This window comes from Rhodnius prolixus, unplaced genomic scaffold (assembly GCF_049639745.1).
Source record: "Rhodnius prolixus isolate KJV_2025 unplaced genomic scaffold, Rpr scaffold_14, whole genome shotgun sequence".
In the NCBI taxonomy this organism is placed as follows: domain Eukaryota; kingdom Metazoa; phylum Arthropoda; class Insecta; order Hemiptera; family Reduviidae; genus Rhodnius; species Rhodnius prolixus.
In genome coordinates, this window is record NW_027411594.1 from 560865 (window position 1) to 588475 (window position 27611).

General features: G+C 36.9%; 1 long non-coding RNA gene across 3 annotated transcripts; it reads left to right on the forward strand.

Moving 5' to 3' along the window:
• Positions 1–519: 519 nt before the first annotated feature.
• LOC141451620 (uncharacterized) lies at positions 520–25867 on the forward strand. 3 transcript variants are annotated; one of them, XR_012456949.1, is made up of 6 exons: positions 520–1461; positions 3392–3569; positions 12495–12586; positions 23626–23674; positions 25159–25282; positions 25688–25867. It is a non-coding gene; the product is annotated as an uncharacterized lncRNA (long non-coding RNA). The 3 variants fall into 3 exon arrangements; XR_012456948.1 differs by having other exon boundaries at positions 522–1940; XR_012456947.1 differs by having other exon boundaries at positions 526–3569.
• Positions 25868–27611: the final 1744 nt, after the last annotated feature.

The window sequence follows — 27611 nt, forward strand, 5'->3', positions numbered from 1 at the left end:
TGTAAGGATGGACCTATCTTGGTTTAGTGAATCGTATGCTTGTGAAGTCCAAGTCTAAATAATTAATCGAAAAGTTTTTGAAGGAGATACTCAGAAAGGTGGCATCGCCAAAACGTGGTACAAACCATTTTGAAAAGTCATTTAGTGAGTGCTTAAATCAGTTTGATTAACGATTAAAATAATGTTTTTTTTTTTATTAACGATTGAATTAGAAATTTAGTTCACAAACTATCAAATGAACCTTAGGGGGAAGTGGATTAGCCACTTCTTCAGGGTACTTGGCGTCCCTGCGGATATCCCAGCCTTACAACATGAACATGAGCAAAATATACTGTAACTTCTCCCCTCCAATACATTTACACAGAACACATAGGACATAGTCATCATAGTACAGGGCTTATTAGTTCAGAGCCGTTGTGCAGATTTTGTCAGAATGAGGAGGAAACGGCCTCTCACTGGCTGTACGATTGCGTTGCAATCGAGTAATTGCGCTTTGAAACCTTTGGATCTTTGAGACCAAAGTAGATAGTAGCGCAAAAAGAACTAGTAGGGAAAGTCCTCCACCTCTTTAGTAGGGGAGGTTTTATCTACTACATCAAAAGGGGATGGCACAATAAGCCTCTTTTGGCTGCGCTGCCGTGAGGCATAGGCCCCACCTCCCATAATCTAATCTAACTGTCAAATGATCAAAAGTACGATTAATTTCAACAATTAAATTCTGATTAAAATTTAAAAAATTAATTAAGTAAATTTATATTATATTGTATTTTTAATCAGTACCCATCTCTGAGTTAAAAAAAATAATAAGCTAGTAACCGAGTGGCAACACTGAGTCGGGGAAGAGAAGGTAGCACAAGGTTGCATCTACCGTGACATCGAGCATTAAGTTTCATGTTTAACTTTATTTTGTAATCGTAATCGTGTCTAGTTTATTTACATTATTTTAGTGCTTACCTATGTTCTGATTGTATACGAAGTGCTTTGTTCGTTTTTTTTTGTTTTTTTTTAGTGGTCAAAATTAGGTCCGACCCAGTATACTATCTATCCCGGTCTTATTAGGAGTAGTAATCTCTTTAAAATCTTTTTTTCTGCCCTAATTAGCTATAAAATTCCAAATTTTCCTTCATTTTTTTTATTGTATATAAAAATAAGGTCAATTCCATTTTTATCATCCACCTCGCCGTAATACTGGTTATCTTCTCTCCAAAATATCCTTTGTTGGGTGTACCCTAATTGAATCATCGATCCCCGGCCTTAATAGTTGTTTTTATCTCCACATCTTTCTGTCCAACTGGCTATAATTTTCCAATATTTCTGGCAATTGCAGACAGAAGTTTGGAGTCTACATCTACTCTTTCATGAAAGAAAATTCGTGATTGGTGCAAAATAGTCTTAGTTATTATATCTATTTGTTTTAGAGTCTTACTGATGTACTATTTTCTTTAGTAGAAGAATGTAGTAGTATGTTTGTTTTTTAACTAATTAATTAGTTTTGATTATAATGAAACAATAACTTTTTCGTTCACTTACTGTAGGCTAAGTAAGCATATTGTAATCGAGACAAATTAACGAAATAGAATTATTCTATGTTTTTTGAAAATGTTCAGTGTGGTGAAACTAGAGAGCTCAAAAACGAAAAATCGAAAGTTTAAATTTATATTTTGTTTGGATGCTATCTACTAATCTTAGCATAATGAAGTTTTTCGCCTTTGAGGTTTTCACTCACCGTTTTTCTATTTGTGTTGGTAATTCTTTAGACTACAGGCCGTAGGTATTTATTTTGATCGTATGCACAGTGCAGTATAGTGAAAGGGAAATAAAATTGATAAAACAAAGCCGTGCGATAATAGTTGAGCTGTGAATGGCTGTGTGGAGTTTATTCGACTTCATGTCAGAAGAAGTGCGCGTAAGGGTTCTTGATTTGAAAGGAGCTGTTACAGGTGTGTTATTGATTTAACTGAAATTTTTGTGAAGCGACGTTTGCAGAGTGATGTGTGTTGAATTCCTGTAGAGAGTAATTGAAGTGTACAAGCTTAATGATAGGGATTGCCATGATTAAGACAAATTATTTTTGTTTTTCTTCCTTATAATAATTGTAATGAATCATGTATCTCAACCCAAGTTTTGCGTGACAACTGGTTTGCGGAATGCATTAAAATTAAAGGTTGTTATCTAGTCTACATAAAATAAAATGATCAGTATTGAAGTGATTTTGATTAGCTGTTTCCTTAAATACTTTTTTAAAATGTCAGCATACACACACTGATCCATGAGCCCAACTATAAAATACAGGTTATCAGGAGCAGAGGACGACATACAACCCCAGACCAAAACTGATCCAACACCATGCTTGACGGTTGTTCTAATATTGTTCGTCTCGAGCTCCTTATTCACTCTTCTCCAAACCTGTCAGACCTAAAAAGATTAAATTTGCTTTCGTCACTGAAAACCATTTCATCCCATTTTTAATCCTTTGCCAAATATAAATTTGCTTGCTTGTTTGCGGTATACTCTAGCACTGTATCCTACATTTCGCAGAACCCTCCTCACAGTTTCTACACTATCATGTTTAATTCAGTTCTCTGAATCTGTTTAATCTCTAACCGTATTTTAGGGGCACTAATATGAGGGTTTAGCTCAATTTTCTGTTCTATAATTTTGTATAACGGGAATTTAAAATTTTAGATTATGGATTGCAGTTCTGAAAACAGCGCATTGACTATTTCATTGTTCTTTCGGTAACTTTCAATTTTTTCCAGCGTTAAATTACGAATTTTCTTACTTCGACGGAGACGTTTTTACCACACAGACTCATCTTTATTTGGGTATTTAAGTAAAGCTACTGAGCAAATATTTTTGCCAATATTTACTTGTTTTAACGTTTGCCTTTCATTAGGTTAAGATTCAAAATTGACTTGTTTATGTGAAGATATCATACATTTTAAAATAAAATATTGATAGATCAATGTATAACTTTTGTGAGGTATATAGGGTATATTAGGGTGTATGAAAACTTTTGTGAGGCTCTGTATAGATGTAATAATACCAGAATATTGGTAATTGTGGCGTTAATTACTTTCTTCCATATATATCCCAATTTTATCGATTCTTGTCATGCTGTTAAAAAACTTGTGACTGTTTAAGAAGGGGTTAAACTCGGTGTCAAAATTTTAAGTTTAAAGAAATTTTATCGGCCGGATGTACAACATTGTTGCGCGGATATTATTTTTTGATGATGGCACTTGCATTTCTTTTAACATTGTGAAGTATAACTTTTAAGAGAATGCACAATTATAAGCGTTTTTTACTACAGAATTTAGCATGATTAATTCGTGTGAATGATCACACCAAATTATTTGTATTTTGGCGTACCATTATCTTCTGTCATTAGATCCAAGAATTCACTGCCTACATCTGGACCAGTGTTCTCAGTGGCAGAATATACATGTGCTGGTGGGGCTTCTAAGAGGAGAAAATCTGGACTACCAGACTCAGGACCAATTCAACTAATTAAATCGTGGGTGTAATGGATGTTGGTGATAAACCCTAGCTGCGTTGAAGTGTAGAAGGTAATATTTTGTAAAGTTTTTGTCCTTTTACTAAAAGAGAATGCACAATCGTTTGTGCTCGCTTCGCTCGCTCGTGCGTGCAAACCCTGCCTCGCGTGAGGAAAAGTACTACTTTCCACACTTGTTAAATAAATAACTATTGTTCGCCTTGGTGAACTAGCGAGTTTGCTAAAGTCATTCGTCCATAATGTTATTGGCCAGTCTGAAATTTTGGAATATGTAAAAATAAATACAAGTAATTGATTCAAAGTTCCAATTAATTTAATCTTATTGCACCTTCATGATGATTTAGTCCAAACTTAGACGTATTGGTGTCGTTGAAGTCTATTTCAGCTACAACGATATTTACTGTAATATCTGATTCTTGAGCAGAAAGTATTTCCATAGCATGATTTCGTTTGTTTTTACAATCGGGTAAAAAGAAAAATTTGGGATTAAGCCTGTGGAAGGTCGTTTGAAGTGATGTATGCCATATTTTAAGAAAACACAAAGGGTCTTCTACTTGTACAATGTAACTGTAAAAATGGGTCAAATATTTATTAGTCTATATAATACATTACAGCAAGTGATTATTTCCGTTAATTTATATTATTTTGTATTCTAAATGATTTTTTTTTTGTTTTTACAATTACCCGTCGCAGTTTTGTTTAAAGCCCTCAGCAATAATATCCACCAATCCTTGATCACACTTCTCTTGAGGAGTTATCTGCATAAAACTGGTTCCTAGATCTGTATTAAAATCTTGAAACATTTCCTTAGTTGTAATTAGAGCGGTACATTTATGAGACAAGTAGTAGGTAGTAATTACTTGTTTCGTAAGTATCTCCATATTTTTGCAATTACCCTCTTCTTTATTAGGTAAAATAAAATAGGCTGCAACTTTTATAGAAATCAATGCATTAGTCAGCATAATAAAAAAACTTTGACCCATGTTGATTCATTTACATAAAGTTTTCATGCACTATAAAATGAAAGAAATTTATTTGCTTCATATACTCGTATAAGATCGCTGGGTTATTATAATATGCAAATTACCAATAAGGGTAATTTTAATAGTCTAATGAAAGGAATAAACAAATTTAGGTGAAGAATGAATAATTCGTTTGATGTAATTTTTTCTCTTTCTCTTAATCAAATATTTAAGTTTTCTTTATGCAGTAACTTCTTTTTCATACTTTTTTTGTTTTTTTGTTTTTTTTTTTTTGGCATTGGCTTCCGCCATACAGCCAGCATCGTCTAGGTGCTTATCACTAGAATATCACTCACTCTCCGTTCTTACCTACAAATACATTCGCTTCACACATTCATCATTCTACTATATACCGCTATTTACATAAACTACTGCTAATGGATGGAGCAGCACTCTGTGCTCCTGCCATCCTTCTCGCTTAACCAAAATTAAAATCACGTAATCCTTCTCTAAGCATTTTGTTCCATTCATTCTAATTCGGCTATAGCTTCTAAATACATTCATATTTCATTGCTAGCTCTGCTATCGACTTAAGCACATAACTGTTGGTGGAGAATATAATGTCTTCGTAGCGAAATGGTGCATCTAAATACCTGTATATATCGTCAAACATTCGTTTCCTTTCTACCACATAACGTGGACATATCATTATTACATGTTTGAAATCTTCCTCCTCATTGCAATCTACGCAAAAGAGGAGAGGACCTTTTGTTGATCCTGTGTAGATACGATCCGCACACCGCGTGGTTCGCTCTCAGCCTACTTATTGTCGTAACAACCCATTTATTAGTGCCAGTTCCCTTAAACCATGGTTGTCTAGGTAACTGATCTGCCATAGTTTTATAGAATCTACCTTTATCACCATTATTGTAATCTGTCTGCCATTTTTGTAGTGCTGCTTTTGCAATTATACGCTTGATATCGGTGTGTGGTAATTTATAATTAGCCATTTCCCCACTATTGGTGGCTTCCTTTGCAAGTGTATCAACAATTTCATTCTCTTTTATACCACAATGACCTCTTACCCACAAAAAATTAATGCAGACTCCCTTCTCTTTAAAAATGGCAATAGTTTCTACAATCTCTGCGATAATTTGATTCATTCCTGCAGACTGGTTGTGTATATGTGATAATTTACACAACGCACTCTGGCTGTCACTAATAATGGTATATTTTTTCTCCGACAACGAATAAATATATTTTAAAGCCGTTAAAATAGCAATTAGCTCCGCTGTATAGATGGACGCCTCATCTTCTAATTTAATTGTCGTAAAATAGTTCCGAACCGGATCATACACAGCACTTCCGACTTTATTATTGATTTTGGACCCATCTGTAAATAAACGATATGAGCCCGGATAATGGGAAGAAATGTAATCTTCGAAGGCCGCAGTTCTCATCTTTTCCGGTACCTTTATCAAGTCGAAGGAAGTGTTAACACTTAATTCGCTCAATAAATGTTCGTATTTTAAGTTGTACACATCTAACTTATTATTCGAATATACCTTATCTCTAAAGGTAGAGATTCTAATAAAACTTTCTGTGTAAATGGGGCCTTTCTTTTTTGTCCAATATTTGTGAGTGAGGACTTCGGTATTTAATTGGCTTATTTTGTTATAAATTATTCGGTTCGTGGCTAATTTTTTTACCCACAAAAAATTAATGCAGACTCCCTTCTCTTTAAAAATGGCAATAGTTTCTACAATCTCTGCGATAATGTGATTCATTCCTGCAGACTGGTTGTGTATATGTGATAATTTACACAACGCACTCTGGCTGTCACTAATAATGGTATATTTTTTCTCCGACAACGAATAAATATATTTTAAAGCCGTTAAAATAGCAATTAGCTCCGCTGTATAGATGGACGCCTCATCTTCTAATTTAATTGTCGTAAAATAGTTCCGAACCGGATCATACACAGCACTTCCGACTTTATTATTGATTTTGGACCCATCTGTAAATAAACGATATGAGCCCGGATAATGGGAAGAAATGTAATCTTCGAAGGCCGCAGTTCTCATCTTTTCCGGTACCTTTATCAAGTCGAAGGAAGTGTTAACACTTAATTCGCTCAATAAATGTTCGTATTTTAAGTTGTACACATCTAACTTATTATTCGAATATACCTTATCTCTAAAGGTAGAGATTCTAATAAAACTTTCTGTGTAAATGGGGCCTTTCTTTTTTGTCCAATATTTGTGAGTGAGGACTTCGGTATTTAATTGGCTTATTTTGTTATAAATTATTCGGTTCGTGGCTAATTTTTTTACCCACAAAAAATTAATGCAGACTCCCTTCTCTTTAAAAATGGCAATAGTTTCTACAATCTCTGCGATAATGTGATTCATTCCTGCAGACTGGTTGTGTATATGTGATAATTTACACAACGCACTCTGGCTGTCACTAATAATGGTATATTTTTTCTCCGACAACGAATAAATATATTTTAAAGCCGTTAAAATAGCAATTAGCTCCGCTGTATAGATGGACGCCTCATCTTCTAATTTAATTGTCGTAAAATAGTTCCGAACCGGATCATACACAGCACTTCCGACTTTATTATTGATTTTGGACCCATCTGTAAATAAACGATATGAGCCCGGATAATGGGAAGAAATGTAATCTTCGAAGGCCGCAGTTCTCATCTTTTCCGGTACCTTTATCAAGTCGAAGGAAGTGTTAACACTTAATTCGCTCAATAAATGTTCGTATTTTAAGTTGTACACATCTAACTTATTATTCGAATATACCTTATCTCTAAAGGTAGAGATTCTAATAAAACTTTCTGTGTAAATGGGGCCTTTCTTTTTTGTCCAATATTTGTGAGTGAGGACTTCGGTATTTAATTGGCTTATTTTGTTATAAATTATTCGGTTCGTGGCTAATTTTTTTACCCACAAAAAATTAATGCAGACTCCCTTCTCTTTAAAAATGGCAATAGTTTCTACAATCTCTGCGATAATGTGATTCATTCCTGCAGACTGGTTGTGTATATGTGATAATTTACACAACGCACTCTGGCTGTCACTAATAATGGTATATTTTTTCTCCGACAACGAATAAATATATTTTAAAGCCGTTAAAATAGCAATTAGCTCCGCTGTATAGTTGGACGCCTCATCTTCTAATTTAATTGTCGTAAAATAGTTCATACTTAGAGAAATCAATAGCAACTATTCCCAAATAGTTTAGTATTGTAGGAAATTTCAATTCTTTTTATTGAATAAAATTATCAAATAGTATTAAAACTGTCCGGTAGGACAGTTGTATAAGGGTTGATCATCAAAAACTGCAGGAAAAAGCGTAACGTTGAAAAACACCCAACTTTGACAATTTTTTTCTCTTTTTCTATAAAAGATAAAATTCCCAAATTTTCTTTATAATGTAGGGCAAACCCTCCTTTATAACTGTAATTTTTTTGCAACAACCTAGATCTGATAGATTTTGAGAAAAAAGTTGCCGAAAATGTGCAAAAACGGCATTTTCAAAAATTGTTGTTGTTCTTGTTCTTCTTGTTGTTGTTGTTGTTACCTTTTTTGTAAACTGCGTAGCGCCTAAACGCGTGAACCGATTTTCATGAATGAGGTGTCATTCGATTCGGAATTTTATGTAGATGTGCCTTTTGGGGGTCTCGACGCTGTACACCGAATGGGAGAGGAGTTAGCCCCCTTTATGTAAGCCCCTCCAAAATTATTATTACTAATTACTCTGTAAATCTTGGCCCGATTTTGATAAAATTTGGTAGGATGATAGGGTTAGGGCTCCCCTACATAACATTAAAGCGACGATCTAATCTTACACTTGTTAAGGGGAAGTATAGCAATCGTTTCAAATTATCGACACGTGAACTGATTTTCATGAATAAAGTGTCATTCGAATCGAAATTTTGTACAGATTTGCATTTTAAAAGTCTCGACGCTACGCCTCATAAGGAGGGGAGTTTGCCCCACCCAAGTAAAGCCCTTTCTAAAACTATTATTACCAATATTTCCATAACGCTTAGTCCGATTTTGATAAAATTTAGCACGAAGAAGTGATTAAAGGTCCTCTACGTGGCAGTGAAGTGCCATCATGCTCTTACACCTACTAAGAGGAAGTCTTGCAACTGTTAAAATTATCAATGGGTGAACCGATTTACATCAATGAATTGTCGTTCGATTCAAAATCTTTGCCTTTTTGGGAGAAGTACTGTATTCGCAGTTTGTTTTTCTTACTTCTCTTAAAAGGAAGTACTGAAATCGCAGTTTAATTTTGCTAGTTACGTACAAATACCTTCCTATTTTATTCAAAACGCTTTCTCAAAAAAATTGTTATTGAGGATGGCAACTATAATCATTCTTTATAAAGATCTCTCCAGTGGTAGTTACAGTTCCGACTTAACACCTTTTCAGGTTATAATGATAGAATTGCTTATTCCAAATTTTAAACAAATCTGTAAAGCAGATATGTAACTTCGCAAAATAGACAAAAATGAAAATCTATCCAAAAGGTACAAAAATCTCCTTAACAAAAACTTACAGTTTTAAAAGTTAAGTATAAGGGTTGATTAAACGCCAAAAGGTACACAAATCAGCTAGTACCCAACATTTCATTCATGCTTAGTTCATATAATTTAAGTAATTTTGCTGCATTAACTTTTCCTTCACATTTTTTAGAATTTATTAGATATCACAGACCCTTATGCTGGCCAGTTCATTCATAATATTATTTTGTTATAATTATGATAAGATGTATCATATCCATCCGTTTTTAAATAGGTACTTTATTTTAACTCTATTCCGAATTATTCTTCGGATTTAGCTTTAATTTGCCCTTTATTCTGAGATGTCACATATATACGATATATGCAAAAGTAGAAAAAGACAAAGTTAGAGTCGGCTACTGTTTAAATTTGAATCACGGATTTAAAAGAATATTTCAGTCTTGAATTCGTCTTACCGAAATATTCGTGAGCACAAATAACACACAGTTAATAACAAGTAGATTATTCAACATTATTTATTCATTTCTCAATTGTAATTTAATTTAGACCCCCTAATTTTACTTATAGTAAAATACTGGAATAATTAGATGTCCTAAACGTATGCATATCTCATTTATTTTATATTACATGTATACAACATTGTGGGAAGAACACCTAGATTGAGAATGTAATTGAAGAAAACCATATTATTTGCGATAAAGCCAGATAATTATTACCTTTAATTATAAACGTTTGGCTACTACATAAAATAACAATTACTTTAATCGAAGAATGAACTTAAACAGACGATTTAAAAAAATAAATAAATAAAATAAACAAAATCATTGATGTATGTTGATGTAAGCATTTTTTCAAAAAGTTTTTGAATTTTTTAACCTGTAATTAATAGTTTGATTATTATAGATTAATATTAATAGATATTAAAGTCAATCTACAGTGCTACTTGAACAAATATTTTGTAGATAAATATGGCCAGCATAAGGGTCTGTGATATCTAATAAATTCTAAAAAATGTGAAGGAAAAGTTAATGCAGCAAAATTACTTAAATTATATGAACTAAGCATGAATGAAATGTTGGGTACTAGCTGATTTGTGTACCTTTTGGCGTTTAATCAACCCTTATACATAACTTTTAAAACTGTAAGTTTTTGTTAAGGATTTTACTTAGAAATGTAGTATGAATGAATTTAATTTCGAACATTAGATTTTCATGGAAAATGTATTTTTGGTCCAAAATAAGTATTTAATAAAAGGGAAAGTCCGATTTATTGACATTACATTTGAAGGGCGTGCTGTTTCTATGTACGAGTGTGCTCACTTTTATTGCACGCCCTTAATAATAACTTGCTTATAATATACAATTGTAGCAAGGGGTTGACTCGTGCCTTTACACGGATAAAATTCAAAAGATAAAATACATGAAAAAAGAAAGAGAACAAAAACAAAAATAAATTCACTTTTGCCAATAAAATAAAAAAGAAAAAGAGCTATTAAATTAACGAAAACAAATTTCTAAATTTTATAGAGCTAATTATAAAAAAGTACATATATTTTAATTATTTCACCGAGTCGAAACATATGAGACTCTCCAACACAATTTTAGGTTGAATACAGGAAGAAAAATTTATGTTATGCATATGTAGATACTTAGATCTTATGCCTTGTCCACACTTGGATACAAAGTCGAGCGATTTCTGTATATAGGCAATGTCTAGAAGATTTCCACTTGGCTGCTTGTTTGTGGGAAGTGACTAACCCCGATTATAAAAATCGTAGTAAAAAAAGAAAGCTAAAAGAAAGTGTACATGAGGCTGGTGAACGATTTTCCACTTGCCAGAAAACGCAGCGCCACTGCCAATCTCAGAGATGGTGGAATGGTTTCTCTACATCTGCTTTCTCTTTTCTCAATAGTTCTGCCTAAATGCTGGAGTAATCTTCGAAATCACTTGGGGTCAAACGGGTAAAGTTTCGGAAACCCATGCTGTCTTCTATTTTTAGGGTTGAAAGTAAATTGCAACCGAAACGAGGTCCCTCCGCAAAAATTTCACGCCTCCACCAACGTCTCTTCCGTTTTTCTTCATTATCCAAAATTATAACTGCGCAAGCAGCGATCCCAACAAGGTCAGTCATATTTAGCAACTAATGAAGAACAAGGCATTCAAGTGTATACACGCTACAAAGTCTCTATACTGTCTATATATATAGTCTGAACACATGTCTATAGACAGTCCCCATACATGCCTATAGACAATCGCTCGACTTTGTATTCAAGTGTGGACATAGCTTTAAGACATCTAATATCGAGCAGATAATTAAGGAATGAATTAGATCATCTTAATTTTTTCCACATAACGGGCAGGGGGAATCAGTATTAAATTTATAAACCCTACCGAGGGTATAGAGTTGAGGCTTCTTCTCAGACATTATCTTAATTAATATTTGATTAAAGATATCTAAGCCATACTCGTAGATTGCAAGGAATTATACTGTATTCATTTAAATAATAATAATAACGTTTACTTGTAATGTTATATTTCAATATGTGAGAGTGAGTTGTAAAGGGACAATCCGAATGAAAATAACCTATTAACCTTTGTTTTTGGATACCTCTAATCTTGCTTTACTTGAAATTAAGTCACAAGAATAAATTGTTAGCCTTTAAAGACTTGATTTGGTGCGTCGTTTCTTTTAAAACATAAATAATCTATAGTGGGCGTTAAATAGAATCTCATAAATCAAAAGTGTGTAGAAAAGAACCTAAACTAGATACTCGTATTCCGTTTTGATTCTACTGTTACATCCGTTGTAAACATTTTGACTGACAACAGACAACAAAAAGTCGAATAAACTGATAGTTTTTCCAGATTTTCTAAAAAATAACACCATGTTGCTTGCCTTTAAACTTTCTAGATTTCCCTCTCTAAATGCTTTCCAATTTGGTTTGAAGATTGTTCCCTGAAAAAATAATTTTAAGATGTTCTTAAGGAATTGAATCTTGAGCACCTTTCTAATGTGCCTTTTCAGCAGAATGTACGGTTTCACCAGTTGTTTACTATTAAGGGGCATTGCTAAAATTCTAAATTTGTATTATTAATTCAAGGACAGATATTGGTCTAGTGGTTATGAAGTGTGGCATTGTAAGTGGGAGATCCCCAGTTCGAATCCCGAGTATAACTACTTTTTATTTGTCAGGGAAAATATTAATAGTTAAGTATGTATGTTCACGATATCTAATTGGTAGTTAGACGTTATAACCCGCCAGCAAAATAGGACACTTTATATTTTAATTTTGTATTATTAAAATAAAAATTCGTAGAATAGAACCAAATAGAAAAACAAACAAATTTTATTATTAATTTTGGAAAATATATTTTGTATTGATTTATAGCTAAATCCCTCAGTAACGCACTCCTTTGCAGTTAAAAAAACAACACGAACAAAATACATTAATGAAACGTTTAATTCCAGGGAAACTCTAAACAGTTTAAAATGCAGAAAAAATTTCAATCTAAAGCCTGTCTCAGCAAGATCGATAACTGGACTTCCACTAAATCGCAATGGTATGTTGAATTCATACTTTAATTTCATACAAGACATTTTTATTATTCATGTTGATAGCTACAGTAAATAACTGATATGTCAGTATAACAAAATTATTTAATTATATACAGGGTGACAATGTCTGTAATTCTAATTTGTAATAGCAAAAATTGTTTATAAATTGATAATATAAATAATATTCAATATAAATTGATAAACTAATAATATTCAAGGATTTTTTTTAATAAGACATATTACTGACTCAGAATTACATAAATGTTTCTCCTAACTCATCGTATTTTTACTATGAAAGCAATTATTTTACCTTTCTATAAAATAGATAAATAAATTTTGCTTTACTATTATTATTATTATTGTTTCTTTTTCCCAATACTTTAAATGAGTTGCTCACAAATTTGGTTAGATCGTTAAGTAAGTATTCTGTCGAGTTTAAAGTCAACGTAACTCTTCAAAAAATTTGTTACTCTGTAAGTTAGTACTGTTGCTTGGGCGCTACTTTATGTCCAACAGATCAAAAAATTCAATGAAATTTTTTCAAAATTTATTTTATCCTCCAAAAGATTCTAACAATGTAAACATCTCGTTCGCCAAATTTTAAAAATAGCAAATTCAAAGACATTATTAATTTAAAAAAAGCAAACAAAAGAATTGTAGAATCAATTGTCAAACTGCTATGACAAAAGGCAATAATACTTATTTTGTTTCGAATGTTGTCCGAGTATAAAAATTTGCACATTAGTTCCAATAGTTCGGAAATATTTAATTCAAATTCTAGGGCTACAGGTAAGTATGGAACATATAAGTGTTGAAAATGTTGAATGATAGAACGTAAGTAGTTTCTGTACTTCCAATTTTGTGCTATCGAAAATACATTTATTCTTATTTTATATTATTTATTTATTTTTACTATTAACTTGCTGGTTATCCCACTTCCAAGAAGAGACAACAACTTACAATTCGGAATAAACATAGAGCCCACAGACCCTATTACTCGCTACGTGCAAATAGCCAAATATAAGGGTTATATGTCCAGCCTATTCCAACATTTTCGACACTATTACTTTAATTGGAAACAATACATACAAACTAAGCAACCTTTTCAAGTAACTAGTCCTGAAAACCTCGAGTAAGGATGACGGTATCAATAACACAATGACGCTGTTACATAAAAGAAAGAAGAGAAAACGGATGGACATCTTAGAAAGAATAGTAATTTGCAAAACGTAAGAGTCAATCTCAAAAACATTATATTCATCAATATTTTAGCAACAATTGTTTCCCTGTTCAAATGAAATTAGTTTAATTCCGCGTTTTCATAAATTAAATTCGCGCCCCCCATGTAAAATAAAATTCCAACTTTACGTTCTAAAATATGTACTAAATATATAACCCTTAACAAGTACTAGGTTTCATTAATTATTGTTTCATCATTTTGACAAATTGTGGTTCAATTCATTAACATTTGGAGTCTTAAATAATACATATAAACACCAGGTAACCTCCCTCATTCAGTCAACCAGTGGTGGGCGAGATAGTAACGTGGCAAAGAGGTTGTGTGTTATCTGTTCTGATTAGTCCATTTCTAAGGATGGTTTAAAGCCCGAAACTTGTCAGGGATAGAATTAAAATGTGTGCTGCGGCGAGTAAAATCAAAGTTCTCAATTATTATTCGTTTTTAGTTAATAAAAATACCAAATTTATTTTGGTAGAAAGTACTTAAATCAAAATAAACAATATTTTATGAATTAAATTTAAACATAGTAGAAAATTCTGAGGCAAAAACGAAATAATTATTAAGAAACTCATAGAAATGAATTCTCATGTAAATAGTAAACTTCGTTTTTATACGTGCCTCTTTCTTTCTTACAGAAAGTAAAGTTAATATTCAGATTTAATATTGTTAAGCATTTTTTCCTATGTCTGTATAGCTTTAAGGAATGGATGGTGAAAAATAGTCAAAAGGAAGGGGGTTGGAAAAAGACGCAGTTAAAATTAAAGCTGGAAAAGTGGGGGACGCCACCAGTCTTCAGAACACTTTACAAATTCACCATGAACTTTATTCACAATTAACAAGTCTCCGAAGAGATACAGACAAGTATATATATATACAACAGGTGAAATAATAATAAATCTGAACGCCACAGGGAATATGGCTCTTATAACACTTTGGTGCGGATTACGCACTACTCTTAATGAATAAGTATTGGTACAACACAATATATATATCAGGGGAGACGTGATCGTAATAATTATTGCAATATACAACGGGGAAGTTAATAAGACTAATTAATTGTACACGACAATATATCAGGGAAGGCTTAATTGTAGTAATTACTGTGCAGGGCACAAGATAACAGGGAGGACTTAATCGCAATAATTATTGTACAGGGCACAATATAACAGGGAAGGCTCAATTGCAATAATTGTTGTACAGGGCACAATATAACAGGGAAGACTTAATTACAATAATTGTTGTACAGGGCACAATATAACAGGGAAGACTTAATTGCAATAATTAATGTACAGGGCACAATATAACGGGGAATTACTTAGACTAATTTGTTTGTACAAGCACAATATAACGGGGGAAGTTAATTACAATAATTGTTGTACAGGGCACAATATAACAGGGAATTACTTAGACTAGTTATTTGTCCAAGACAATATACGTATATCAGTGGGGAAATTAATATAATGATTATTGTACTTATGTGAGTCTCTATCCTTAAGGTCCAAAAGTTTGAGCTCATTAAATCATAAACTAAGACACAGTTTTTATAATAACCTGGTAAACACAAACCAAAGTTTTAGTTAATACGCACAACATGAAAAAGCTGAAGCTAACATGGCCGACATTACTCCTCACAGTGACGCTTGACTTGACATCCTACCAGCGCCTCCCCTCTCTTCTTGTGCTCACCCAATTCCGCCAACTGACTCAGGGAAAAAACAAGTCTGGGGGGCCACCACTCTTGGGGAACCAAACATCCTCCCCCGCAGTGGACTCGCAGAGATCCACTTACTGAGTTGGCAGGGGGCAAAGCTTCCGGACAGGCCGGCTGATCAGTCCTGAAGTTGTCTTGACCTCGGCCACCCTGGCCACATTGTCCCGGCCATGATGAAGCTTGACTATTCGGCCCATGGACCACTGCAGTGGAGGAAGGTTGTCGTCCATGATCATGACTATTTGTCCCACTGCCGCGGGGAAGGAAGGCGAATGCCATTTTAGCATGGCTTGCTGCTCGAGGAGGTATTCCTTGTGCCATCTTTTCCAAAACTGTCCAACAGTGAGCTGTGCCATTGCCCATTTCGATTTGAGTGCAGTGCGAGGAGTTAAGGAGCCATCGGGAGGTAGTGCAGTCATAGGCCGCATAATCAGAAAGTGACCTGGCGTCAGGACTTGCAGGTCATCTGGCGAGGACGAGACAGCGGTAAGGGGTCTGGAATTTAATATGGCTTCAATTTGACAAATGATTGTGAGGAAACACTCCATGGTGGGCTCTTGAGTGCCTAACGTGACCTTCAGTAATCTTTTAGTAGATTTAACGGCAGCTTCCCAGAGACCTCCAAAATGTGGTGCTCGAGGGGGGATGAAATGCCACTCGATGCTTCTTTTATTGGATTCTCTCAGAATGGCCTCCTGAGACTTGGCGTCATTTAGTAGTGCAGATACCTCCTTGAGTCTTCTTTTGGCTCCGACGAAGTTAGTGCCGTTATCCGACCAAATGTGACTCGGCACACCCCTCCTGGCAACGAAACGGTTTAGGGCAGCTAAGAATGCTTGTGTGGTGAGGTCCGTGACTAGTTCCAGGTGTATGGCCTTGGTGGAAAAACAGACGAAAATGGCGAGATAAGACTGGAGGACTTTGGCTGAACGCAATGAAGCAATTTTCACGTTGAAGGGGCCTGCGTAGTCTATGCCAGTGGTGGTGAAGGGTGATGAAGCGCTGGCTCTTCCTTCTGGCAGTTGACCCATGAGGGGGTTAAAGGGTGTTGGCTTGACACTGAAACACTTGTTACATGTACCCAATTGTCGGCGGACAACATTCTTACCATTAACAATCCAATATCGACTTCTCAAAAACGCATGAGTGGCAGTGGGGCCTACGTGGAGGTTGGATATGTGGGCATCTTGTATGACCAAGGCGGTGAAGGGGTGTTGCGAAGGCAACAAGGCAGGGTGCTTTTGAGATTCGGGGACGTCGGCCAGTCTGAGTCTCCCTCCAACTCGCAGCACTCCATCAGTGTGCAGAAATAGGCCTAAGGTTTTGACGAGGCGTAATCTAGGTCTGGGGGACTGAGCATCCTCAATTTCCTCGGAAAGCGAGTGCTGTTGGGCTCGGACTATTAGGACTCGCAGGGCTTCGATACGTTCCTTTACATTCAATGGACCTGACATACGACGTACTGGATTTCTAGTATTGTGGGCGAATCGCAGGCACCAGGCCACTACGTTCTGCAGAGTATACAGACTGGAAAATTTATTCTCTAATTCCTCAGGGCAGGACATTGCATTTGACACATTAAAGGCCTGGGAGCGAATTTCTGCTCCCACGACAGGGTCAGACAAATCGGCACTAACTTGCCCAAGGGGCCATGACTCGTGGTTTGACTTCAGCCAAGAGGGACCTTCCCACCATAGCTGATGACTCACTAATTCTTGGGGTCGTAGTCCACGTGAGGCACAGTCAGCGGGGTTTTGTGAGGACGAAATGTGGAACCATTGCGAGGCGGGAACCTTTTCCAAGATAGCCGCTACTCTATTACCCACGAACACCTTCCAATGCGGAGGTGGTGTTGCTGTGATCCAGGCAAGGGCAATGGTAGAATCAGAAAAGGCTAGGATATTTTGGGTGGTTATCTGAGGGAACAGCAGACTGACTTTGTGAATTGTAAGGGCAAGTAGGTGGGCCGCACAGAGCTCCAGACGAGGGAGCGTGACCGGTTTCATGGGGGCCATTCTGGCTTTAGACATGACCAGGCTAATGGCAGTGTTCTCAGACTGGGACACAAGGTACACCACTGCCGCATAGGCTCGCTCAGACGCGTCAGCGAAACCCACTAAATAGCACTTAGGATTGGGTAATGACAAAAATCTAGGTATGCGTATTTTGGACAGATCCGGCAAGGAAACAGCAAACTGAGACCATTCCTGGGCAATTGATGAGGGCAGGGGGTCATCCCAATCAAACGAGGCTTGACAAACTATTCTAAATATTGCACGGGCAAAAACTGTTATGGGAATTAGCCATCCCAAGGGGTCAAAGACTTTGGCTATCTGGCTGGCTAATTGTCTTTTGGTTTGAACACTAGGAACAGAACGAATCAGAAAATGAAAGTAATCATGAGAAGGGTTCCAACAAAGTCCCAGAATTTTTAGTTGAGACTCTTCGTCATTTTCTAGGCAGACCGAAGACATGGCTGGGAGTAGGTGTTCAGGGGGTATCTGATCCAGTAACTGTGGATGATTTGATGCCCATTTTCGAAGTTCAATTTGAGCTTGACCCAATAGTTTAATTAATTGATCTCGAGATTGGAGTGCCTCAGTGGGAGTGCAACCTCCCCCAGAAACGTCATCAACATAGGTGCGTTCACGTAGTATCTCAGAAGCTAGAGGAAACGACTTTTGGGAAGTAATAGCTAATTCTTGGAGTACGCGACATGCTAAGTAAGGAGCTGACGTGGTTCCATAAGTCACCGTGCACAAACGGTATTCCTGCACTGGTTGGCTCGTATCAAATCGCCACAGTATGCGTAATAAATCCCTATCTTCCGGGGGGTGTTGTATCTGTCTAAACATTTGGCGAATGTCGGCCGTAAAGACCCATTTGTCCACTCTAAATCTGGTAACCACCTTCCAGATATCGAGCTGTAAACGGGGTCCGGGAAGCAAGAGCTCATTGAGGGAGATGCCTGAAGAGGACTTCTGGGAAGCGTTAAATACTACACGAATCTTTTCCGGGGGATCGTCTGGACGGTGTACCGCATGATGGGGAATATAATAGGCAATTTGACCTGACTTGAGAGGAGGGGCCAGTTCCATATGATTGGAATCTAAGTAGTCCTTCATAAACTCCACATAGGGAGCACGGAGATGTGGGGACTTGGCATGACGGGATTCAGTTTGTACGAGACGCTTTAAAGCAATCTTTCTAGATTCACCGAGGCAACACGGACTGGTTTTTAATGGCAGTGCTACTGAAAACCGACCATCAGGGAGTCGAGAGTGAGACTTAGAGAAGCACTCCTCGGCCTTCAACTCCTCTGGCGTAAGGGGAGAGACTTCAGATACTTCCTCCAGGGCGAACATTTTTTCCATAAGACGGGACAAGACTAAGTCAGGGGGGTGCGGAGTAGGTGGTGAAGCCTTTCCAGAGCTGAGGCGAAGTACTGTTGGTTTAAACGAAGTTGCCAACACAGGATTGACTAAAGAGAGATTGACAGGTAGAGCGGAACTTTCAGAGGGAATGTCTTCCGCAGTAGGTCTGGTAGTAGGAGGAGTTACAGGGTCAGGAGTGGTTATTATAATTTGCAGTGGACGCCGCGTTCTAATTAAACGTTGTGGTTTCGGAGAGGGGAATTGACTAGCTACAATCGGACGAGAAGGTTCTTGAAGATTTGCTTCCTGTAAGGAAGAGGATAGGATTTGCGGGGAGGATGCTGACAAACTGGGTAAGGTGGGCTGGTCTGACTCTTCAGGGTTGTCACAAGGGACAATTGGCTCAGACTCAGAGTTATTCGGAGGGTTACCGATCGAAGGCTCATCTTCTAGGATAGACTGGTTAGAAGATACCTTAGGGGGTGTCAATTGGCCATACTTATGCTTGAATAAAATTTTATAATAGGTCCGATATAATTTAGAATTGGACCTGCTGTCCTTGACGAAGGGGTCAAACCGAACCCTTCTCGTGGGGAAGCTTCTCAAGGGACCAGACATGATCCAACCAAGAGTGGTCAATCTTGCGTTAGGGGAACCATTTTGGGAACGAATAATCTTACTGAGATCGATGGCATCAAAGACTGAGGCGGAGAAGACCACATCTACTGGCCTGGGTTCATTAAAGGTTGGGTCGGCTAAAGGTTTGTCCATTAGATGTGGCCAATCCTTGACAGGAAAGTAGGAGGATGGTGCATCTGGGACAGTCTTGGTAACTACGCGGAAAGGGATTTTGAGTTGTGCAAAAGGGTGGGCTTGTCTTAAATTGGTCGATACCTGACCCACGACTTGGGTGGCAATATTGCCCCCTATGCCACGAACACCGCCTGACATGGGTTTATAGGTCAATTTGCTTTCCTTGGCAAAAGCTTTAGTCATTAAGTTGATCTCACTGCCTGAATCCAGCAGGGCACGAGCGCGATACCACTGGCCATCTCCTCCAAGGAGATACACCAGGGCAGTGGGGGAGACTGACATATCGGAGGGGAAAGACTTGACTATGGACTGACGGGGAACCTTTGCCGAATGACACAGACGACAGTGTCTGCGACGACAAAAAACTACAGTGGACAACGGAGGGGTATCGCGCTTGCCGAGAACCTATTGTTCTGGCTGACGGAATGGTGCTGGATGGCGGCCAAAGTAGATGGTGGGAAGTACGGGGGATAGACTGGAAGAAGAGGAGGGCGGCGATGTGGGTCGGGACCTCAAGTCACTGGCCTGGGCTAAGTACGGGTGAGGCTCAAAAGGACTGGGGGGACTTAGCGAACTCCGAGAAAATGGAGGAGGAGATTCAGAAGGGCCCGGGGAGGGCGTTCTTCTTGGTGGGAGACTACATTTTTGAGGCCGACGGATCTGTAGGGACATGAGCGACGGAATACCAGACACAGGGGGTGTTCCCTGGCTGAAGCTAGTGGAGGGTGGAGGAGGGTGCAGTGAGGTGTGGTGTTCTCCATGACACTTCGCGCAACCGACCTGGCAAGGGCACCTAGACACTAAGTGCTGTCTTGAAAGACAATTGACACACAGTTTTCGCTCTACTACGAAGTTCCATCTGTCGCTAATCGACATGTTCACATATTCTGGACATTTTGCCAGGCGGTGAAAATCTCCGCACAGGTAGCATTGGGGGGCCGCTGAAGTAGAGGAAGTCGGTGTACGGGAGGTAGAAAAGGCCGGTTGTCGAGCTGGGGCCGGAGAAGGAGGGGGCGATGGTCTCCTCTGACGCGGAACGAACCTTACAGACTTAGGGGTATAGCGCCTTACCTGTTTGGGGGAGGACTCCGGTTGTGCCTGGGTTTCGCGCGCGGGGGACGCAGAGCGAGGCTGCGGAACAGTGGAAGGTGAAGAATGACTAGGAGTGAGCTGTGTCAACGAGGCAGGAGGTGACAGACTGGAAGTTAATTTGGGGGAAAACCTATCCTCCTGGTCCTTGAGAAATTCGAGGACCTGACTACTCGAGGGGAGGAGATCAAAGGATCCCAGGTACCTTTTTCTGAACTCCTCTTGGAGGCCAGGGGGGAGAACAGACAGGGTCACATGGCACAATAAAAAATCTAGCGGGTGCGGAATATGACACTGATCCAGCATAATTTGGCGGCGCGACAACCACGCGATGCACTCTTCAATGCCTGGGTCAGCGCCCGGAAATTGCAAAAAGGATTCTATCGTGGCACTGGCGACACGCAATTGTCCCTCATATCTGGAGTCCAGGGTGCTCCAGGCGTAACAATATCCCTCCTCGGAGGACGGAGCATTTTGTATAATGGAAAGAGGGGGGCCTCTCAGAGAGGACCGGAGGGCTTCAAGCCTTTTCGGAGCCGGTAAGGAAAGCTTATGCACCTCCGCCTGAAAACTGGCCTTAAAGCTTTTATATTGTAAAACATCCCCCCCGAAAGGGGTAATGTTAGGGATAACTAGTTCCTGCAGCTGGCGCCTGGCAAGCTCAATTACGGACTCGTCAACTGCTGGGACCGAAAAACCCTGATCTGGCGGAGCGGTAGTGGGGACGGGGGCTGTTGCCAATAAAGGCAGAATGATGGTCAACTGAGCTGCCTCAGCACGCTCATGGCTCTCCGACAGAGACGCAGCTAGTAGGCCACCGACTTCCGGGGACAATGCACGCAACCACCCCCATGCTTCCCTGTCCACAGTCTGGGACAGGGAGGCGAACATGGTAGAATAGTTGCGGCTAAGCTCCAAGGCTTCAGGGGAGCTGGGGGAAAGATCACTGACCCTTCGGGTCCATTGGTTTAACCTGGCTATTAAATGATTACATCTGACTTCACAGATGTCAGGATAGTGTTCCGACTGGAGAGGAAATCGGGGAGTTTCCTCCAAGACAGGGTGACTAGGGGTGGCTGGTGAGAGAGGGGGGGTGACCTGTGCCTGTTCCTCCATTTGATCTGCTGAGGTTAGGCGGCAAAAGCCAACAATATAGATAAGATCAAAGGCAAATACAAATATCAAATGTTGTTACAGATGCAAGGAATGAACCAGTTGCATTGCAAAACAAAAACAAAAAAAAAAACATAAATACAATACGTACAATAAATTTCCAAATCAATGACAAATTCCTAAATGGAGATAAGTAAGTACTACAAAATGTACCAAGCAACGTGTGCTAACTTAACTACGTTTACTAATGATACCATAAAGCAGCAACAATGTTATATAGACTAAACACAACTGAACATAACAAAAAAAAGGAAAAACCCGACAGTTGTCAATCAAGACTGTCAATATTCAATTAAAATACTATTACTGAAATATTAAATTAAATTAAAAATTAAATTAAATTAAAATTAATTAAAATATTACTGAAATAAAACTAAGGTATAAACAAATTATTTTAAGAAAAGACGAGATTACTTACAAGGTACAGAGAAAATTAAAAAACAGTTGAATAGCGTTCTGAAGACTGTTCCCGGGTTTCGGCACCATGAAAAATAGTCAAAAGGAAGGGGGTTGGAAAAAGACGCAGTTAAAATTAAAGCTGGAAAAGTGGGGGACGCCACCAGTCTTCAGAACACTTTACAAATTCACCATGAACTTTATTCACAATTAACAAGTCTCCGAAGAGATACAGACAAGTATATATATATACAACAGGTGAAATAATAATAAATCTGAACGCCACAGGGAATATGGCTCTTATAACACTTTGGTGCGGATTACGCACTACTCTTAATGAATAAGTATTGGTACAACACAATATATATATCAGGGGAGACGTGATCGTAATAATTATTGCAATATACAACGGGGAAGTTAATAAGACTAATTAATTGTACACGACAATATATCAGGGAAGGCTTAATTGTAGTAATTACTGTGCAGGGCACAAGATAACAGGGAGGACTTAATCGCAATAATTATTGTACAGGGCACAATATAACAGGGAAGGCTCAATTGCAATAATTGTTGTACAGGGCACAATATAACAGGGAAGACTTAATTACAATAATTGTTGTACAGGGCACAATATAACAGGGAAGACTTAATTGCAATAATTAATGTACAGGGCACAATATAACGGGGAATTACTTAGACTAATTTGTTTGTACAAGCACAATATAACGGGGGAAGTTAATTACAATAATTGTTGTACAGGGCACAATATAACAGGGAATTACTTAGACTAGTTATTTGTCCAAGACAATATACGTATATCAGTGGGGAAATTAATATAATGATTATTGTACTTATGTGAGTCTCTATCCTTAAGGTCCAAAAGTTTGAGCTCATTAAATCATAAACTAAGACACAGTTTTTATAATAACCTGGTAAACACAAACCAAAGTTTTAGTTAATACGCACAACATGAAAAAGCTGAAGCTAACATGGCCGACATTACTCCTCACAGTGACGCTTGACTTGACATCCTACCAGCGCCTCCCCTCTCTTCTTGTGCTCACCCAATTCCGCCAACTGACTCAGGGAAAAAACAAGTCTGGGGGGCCACCACTCTTGGGGAACCAAACAGATGGCTTCGCGAGCTCAGTTGTCGACATTCTTAAGTGGAGATTAGGGATCCAGTTAGGACATTTCCAAACTGAAATGATGACAAAGAAATAATTTCTTCTTTTTATTAATCTCTAGTGTGATACCTGTGGAGGAGTGAAGATTGAGCGAACATAATGGAGGAAAAGTTAGTAAAGCCTAGTTTCTATTTCCTTGTTTATATTGTTATACTGTTTCTAATATATTATATATTTATATTACTTAATATAAGTAATAATAACATCTCTTATTTGAAAAGTCAAACTCAAAGACTTTTATTCATTCCAAATTTAATGTCAATTTTAGGGATATAGTTCACTAGGTTGCACTAAACTTTATCTTCACATCATGGTAATATAATCAATATTACCTACCATGCCATTATGCATGAAGTTTCCCATGCTATTTCGGAAACGTGCAATCTATAGATATAAGCCAATCACTATCCACATAACTATAAACATTATATTCAGCATTTTCTAGTTTATTGAGCTTTTCCACTCGTGTAAGAGAGCAGTTTATTGCCAAATTTGTACCTCTACCCTCTCCTGTTTCTCAGGTGGAATATTTACTATTGAATTCATGTATGAATTAACAAGTTTTTCTATATAATTATTCTTTGTTCTTGATCAGTACTCTGCCAGTATTGCAACCAATAACATTAAGCTTCCTATTCATTCTTGTATTGGCAATTTTACATAATAGTGATTGTTGATACTATTTTTAAGTTCTTCGTAATCTGAGTTTTCTGGGTTTACACCCATATTAAATTTACTTAATAGTTTTTTCAATATAATCTTTTCGATCTATCCAGATTTCATTTGGAATTTGTTCAAATCTAAGGCCCATTAAATTTTTTACTTCATCTAAATGAATGTTGTTTCGTTTCGTAACGTTTCCTGTTACTTTGAAGTAACAAACATGTAAAAACGAAAACTTGAGACTGTTATCAGTATCTTCAGTTATCTTTTTTAGGTGTTCCGGTAATTTGATTGAAAACAAGTTTATTGAGAAATTGAATATTCAGTTTTGTCGACCAATCATTGAAAATATTGACAATTTAAACTTAGTTGAGAAAACAAAATTTATACAAATTTATATAGATTTTGAAACTGCTACGATTACAGACAATGCTACTTATTTATTGTACTCCATTTGTTGATCATGGTAGGAAAGTTAGACATTAGTAAATTAGAGCCGTTGGTTTGGAAATATTTTATTAAATCTCCAAACTACATATTTGTATAAAACATTGTGATTATGTTTTGAAAACATGAAATGAATTCAAATTAACGTAAGTAGTTTGTGAACCTCAAATGATTATTACACGAAAAAGTACAATTTGTTTAAGTACAATTTCTTCAATTTGTTCTCAAAACTGTATTCACTTGAGTTAATCATTTAATATTTGTTTATTGCCTAAGGGAAAAGTAATCCCTTTAAGTATTGGTTTGCCATTCTCTACACTATTCGAACTAAGGGAAGAATCAAAACTCAGATAATTTCTAAATTCCTCTTTATTTACTTAATTAAGTTGATCTACAGATATAAACATTACTTTTTGAATTGCAAATTCTTCTAAGTAATAATTTTACATTGAATATTAAGCCATTTATTTTTTCTTTCTTCAAGGAGCACCTCATCAAATACTAGTTATCTTCCGGAATTGGTTGAAACCTCTGGTATCGTCATATTTTCCTGCAGTGCTATATATTGGGCTGTACAGAGATCGGATTTCTGAACAAAACATTAATATGTAAGTTTTTTGCAATATATGTGTATATATTATTCTTAAAGAATGCGTGATATATAATTTATTTTCATGAATAAGGAGTGAATAGTTTCAAAATAGTGTAATAATAAAAAAAAGTAGTTTGAGAACTTGCCAACTTTAGTATGAAATTAAATTGATTATTAAACGAAGAGGGAGAGTACAATTTTTTAAATTGTCCTCCATTGTTTTATTTTCTTGAATTGATCATGAATTTATTGCTTAAGAAAAACGGAATCCCTTTAAGTCCAGAAATTTATCAGTCCCCACAAATTCGAACTGAAGTAAGAGGAAAAAAAACTCTTATCTGACAATGTAAGCATTATTAACCAACTGTACATCCCCATAAATAAGTGCAAACCACAAATTGAGCTATTTTTTATTTTACAGGAAACACTACGTCAGCACCTAAGATATCTTCCTGAAATGGATGAGTTCTCAACCTCCGTCAAAGACATAGATACTTTCCTGGAATCTGCTTAGAGAACATCGGATTTCTGAACGTAACTGAAGTAAGTGAGTTTTTTGTTATACATAATGAACACACTAAGTAATCACTAGACTTATACAGGACTATCTTACTCTAACATTTAACCATTTTGACGACTCACAAGACATATAGGACCTTCTTACTCTCACATTTAACCATATTGGCAACTCACTAGTCTTATGCAGCACACTTAAATGTAAACATGTTAACGGCTCACAAGACTTATATGGTACCTTCTTACACTCACATTTAACCATGATGACTCACTAGACTTATATAGAACTATCTTACACCCACATTTATCCATGTTGGGGAATCACAGGACTTATATAGGACTACCTTACTCTCACATTTAATCATGTTGGCGACTCACACGACTTATAACTATGACCACTTTAAACTCACATTTAATCATGTTAGTGACTGTCAAGACTTGTATTAGACCATCTTACATTCACATATAACCATGTTGATGACTCACAAGAATTATATAGGCCCTCCTTTTCTTACACCTATACTATAAGTGTTGTGAGTCGCCAATGTGGTTAAAAGTGGGTGTAAGGTGGTCCTTTATAAGCCTTGTGAGTCGGCAACATGGTAAAATTTGGGTGAAAGGAAGACGTATAAAAGTCTAGAGAGTCACCAACGTGGTTAAATATGAGTTCAAGGTTGTAAAGATTTTATAAAAATTTATTGTAAAAAATGTATAAATAATTAATAAATAATAAACGATTTAATTATAAAAATATTGTATTTATTTTCCCTTTTAATCTCTCAATAATATGAAAAATTAAAAAAAAAATGAAAAAATTGCGTAGAAATTAAAAGAAAATATAAAAAAAGGTAAAAAATGGCTGCCAGGGTCGTTATAAAAATGGCCGCCGAAGTCTAGAGAGTGTGTAAGAAGATAGCAAGGTTACAACAATGGCTGCCATAGTCGTGAGAGTGTGTAAGAAGCACTAAGCAAGGTTACAACAATGGCTGCAAAAGTCTAGAGAGTGTGTAAGAAGATAGCAAGGTTACAACAATGGCTGCTAAAGTCTTGAGAGTGTGCAAGCAAGGCTACGAGAGGTAAAACAGACAGCGCGAGCGATCTAGTGACAGCTGGTGGAACTAAAAGTAGGGGGGGAGCCCGTTGTCATGGTGATATGACGCCATCTGGAGGGTATATAAGAAAGTTCGCGGCGCGGGCCGGGCCGGGTGGGGCGAATAGTTGCCTTCCGACCGTCGAGGTGAACACATCTCCCTAACCATTACACATGACATATTATCAAGATTGTTTATGTGAAGAGAGGTGTTTTGACTAGATTGATATTTTTGGAGCGACGAGCGACATGGACCCCTCCTAACGAGTACGACTCTGTAGTCGTACTGAGGAGACATCTTGTTTGATAGTAGTATATAAACAGTTAGGGCTGCTTCCTGGTGGCAAACATGTGAACTAATTATCCTTTTTTTTTTTCTGTTTCACGTCTTTCTCATGCTATTTTTTCAACTTTTTCTGCTTTTTAACGCTCTCTCACGCCATTTTTTCATACTACTATTATTTTATTTTTTCTGTTTAATATAAACGGAATTTTTAGTTTTACATTACTTTATTGACCTCTTATCATTTTTAGTCTTTTTTAACTTTGTTTTTAGTTGTAACTTTGCAAATATAATAAAAATAACAAGACTATGGGAAAAGAGAAAATAAATAATGACATTTTTAATAATTTCTAGATAATTCTTTATTTTGGTACCAATTATACATTTTTTTGCTTTCGTAATACAAACACATTTTAAATTCAATTACATCTTTTAGGTAATGACTCTTAAAATTAT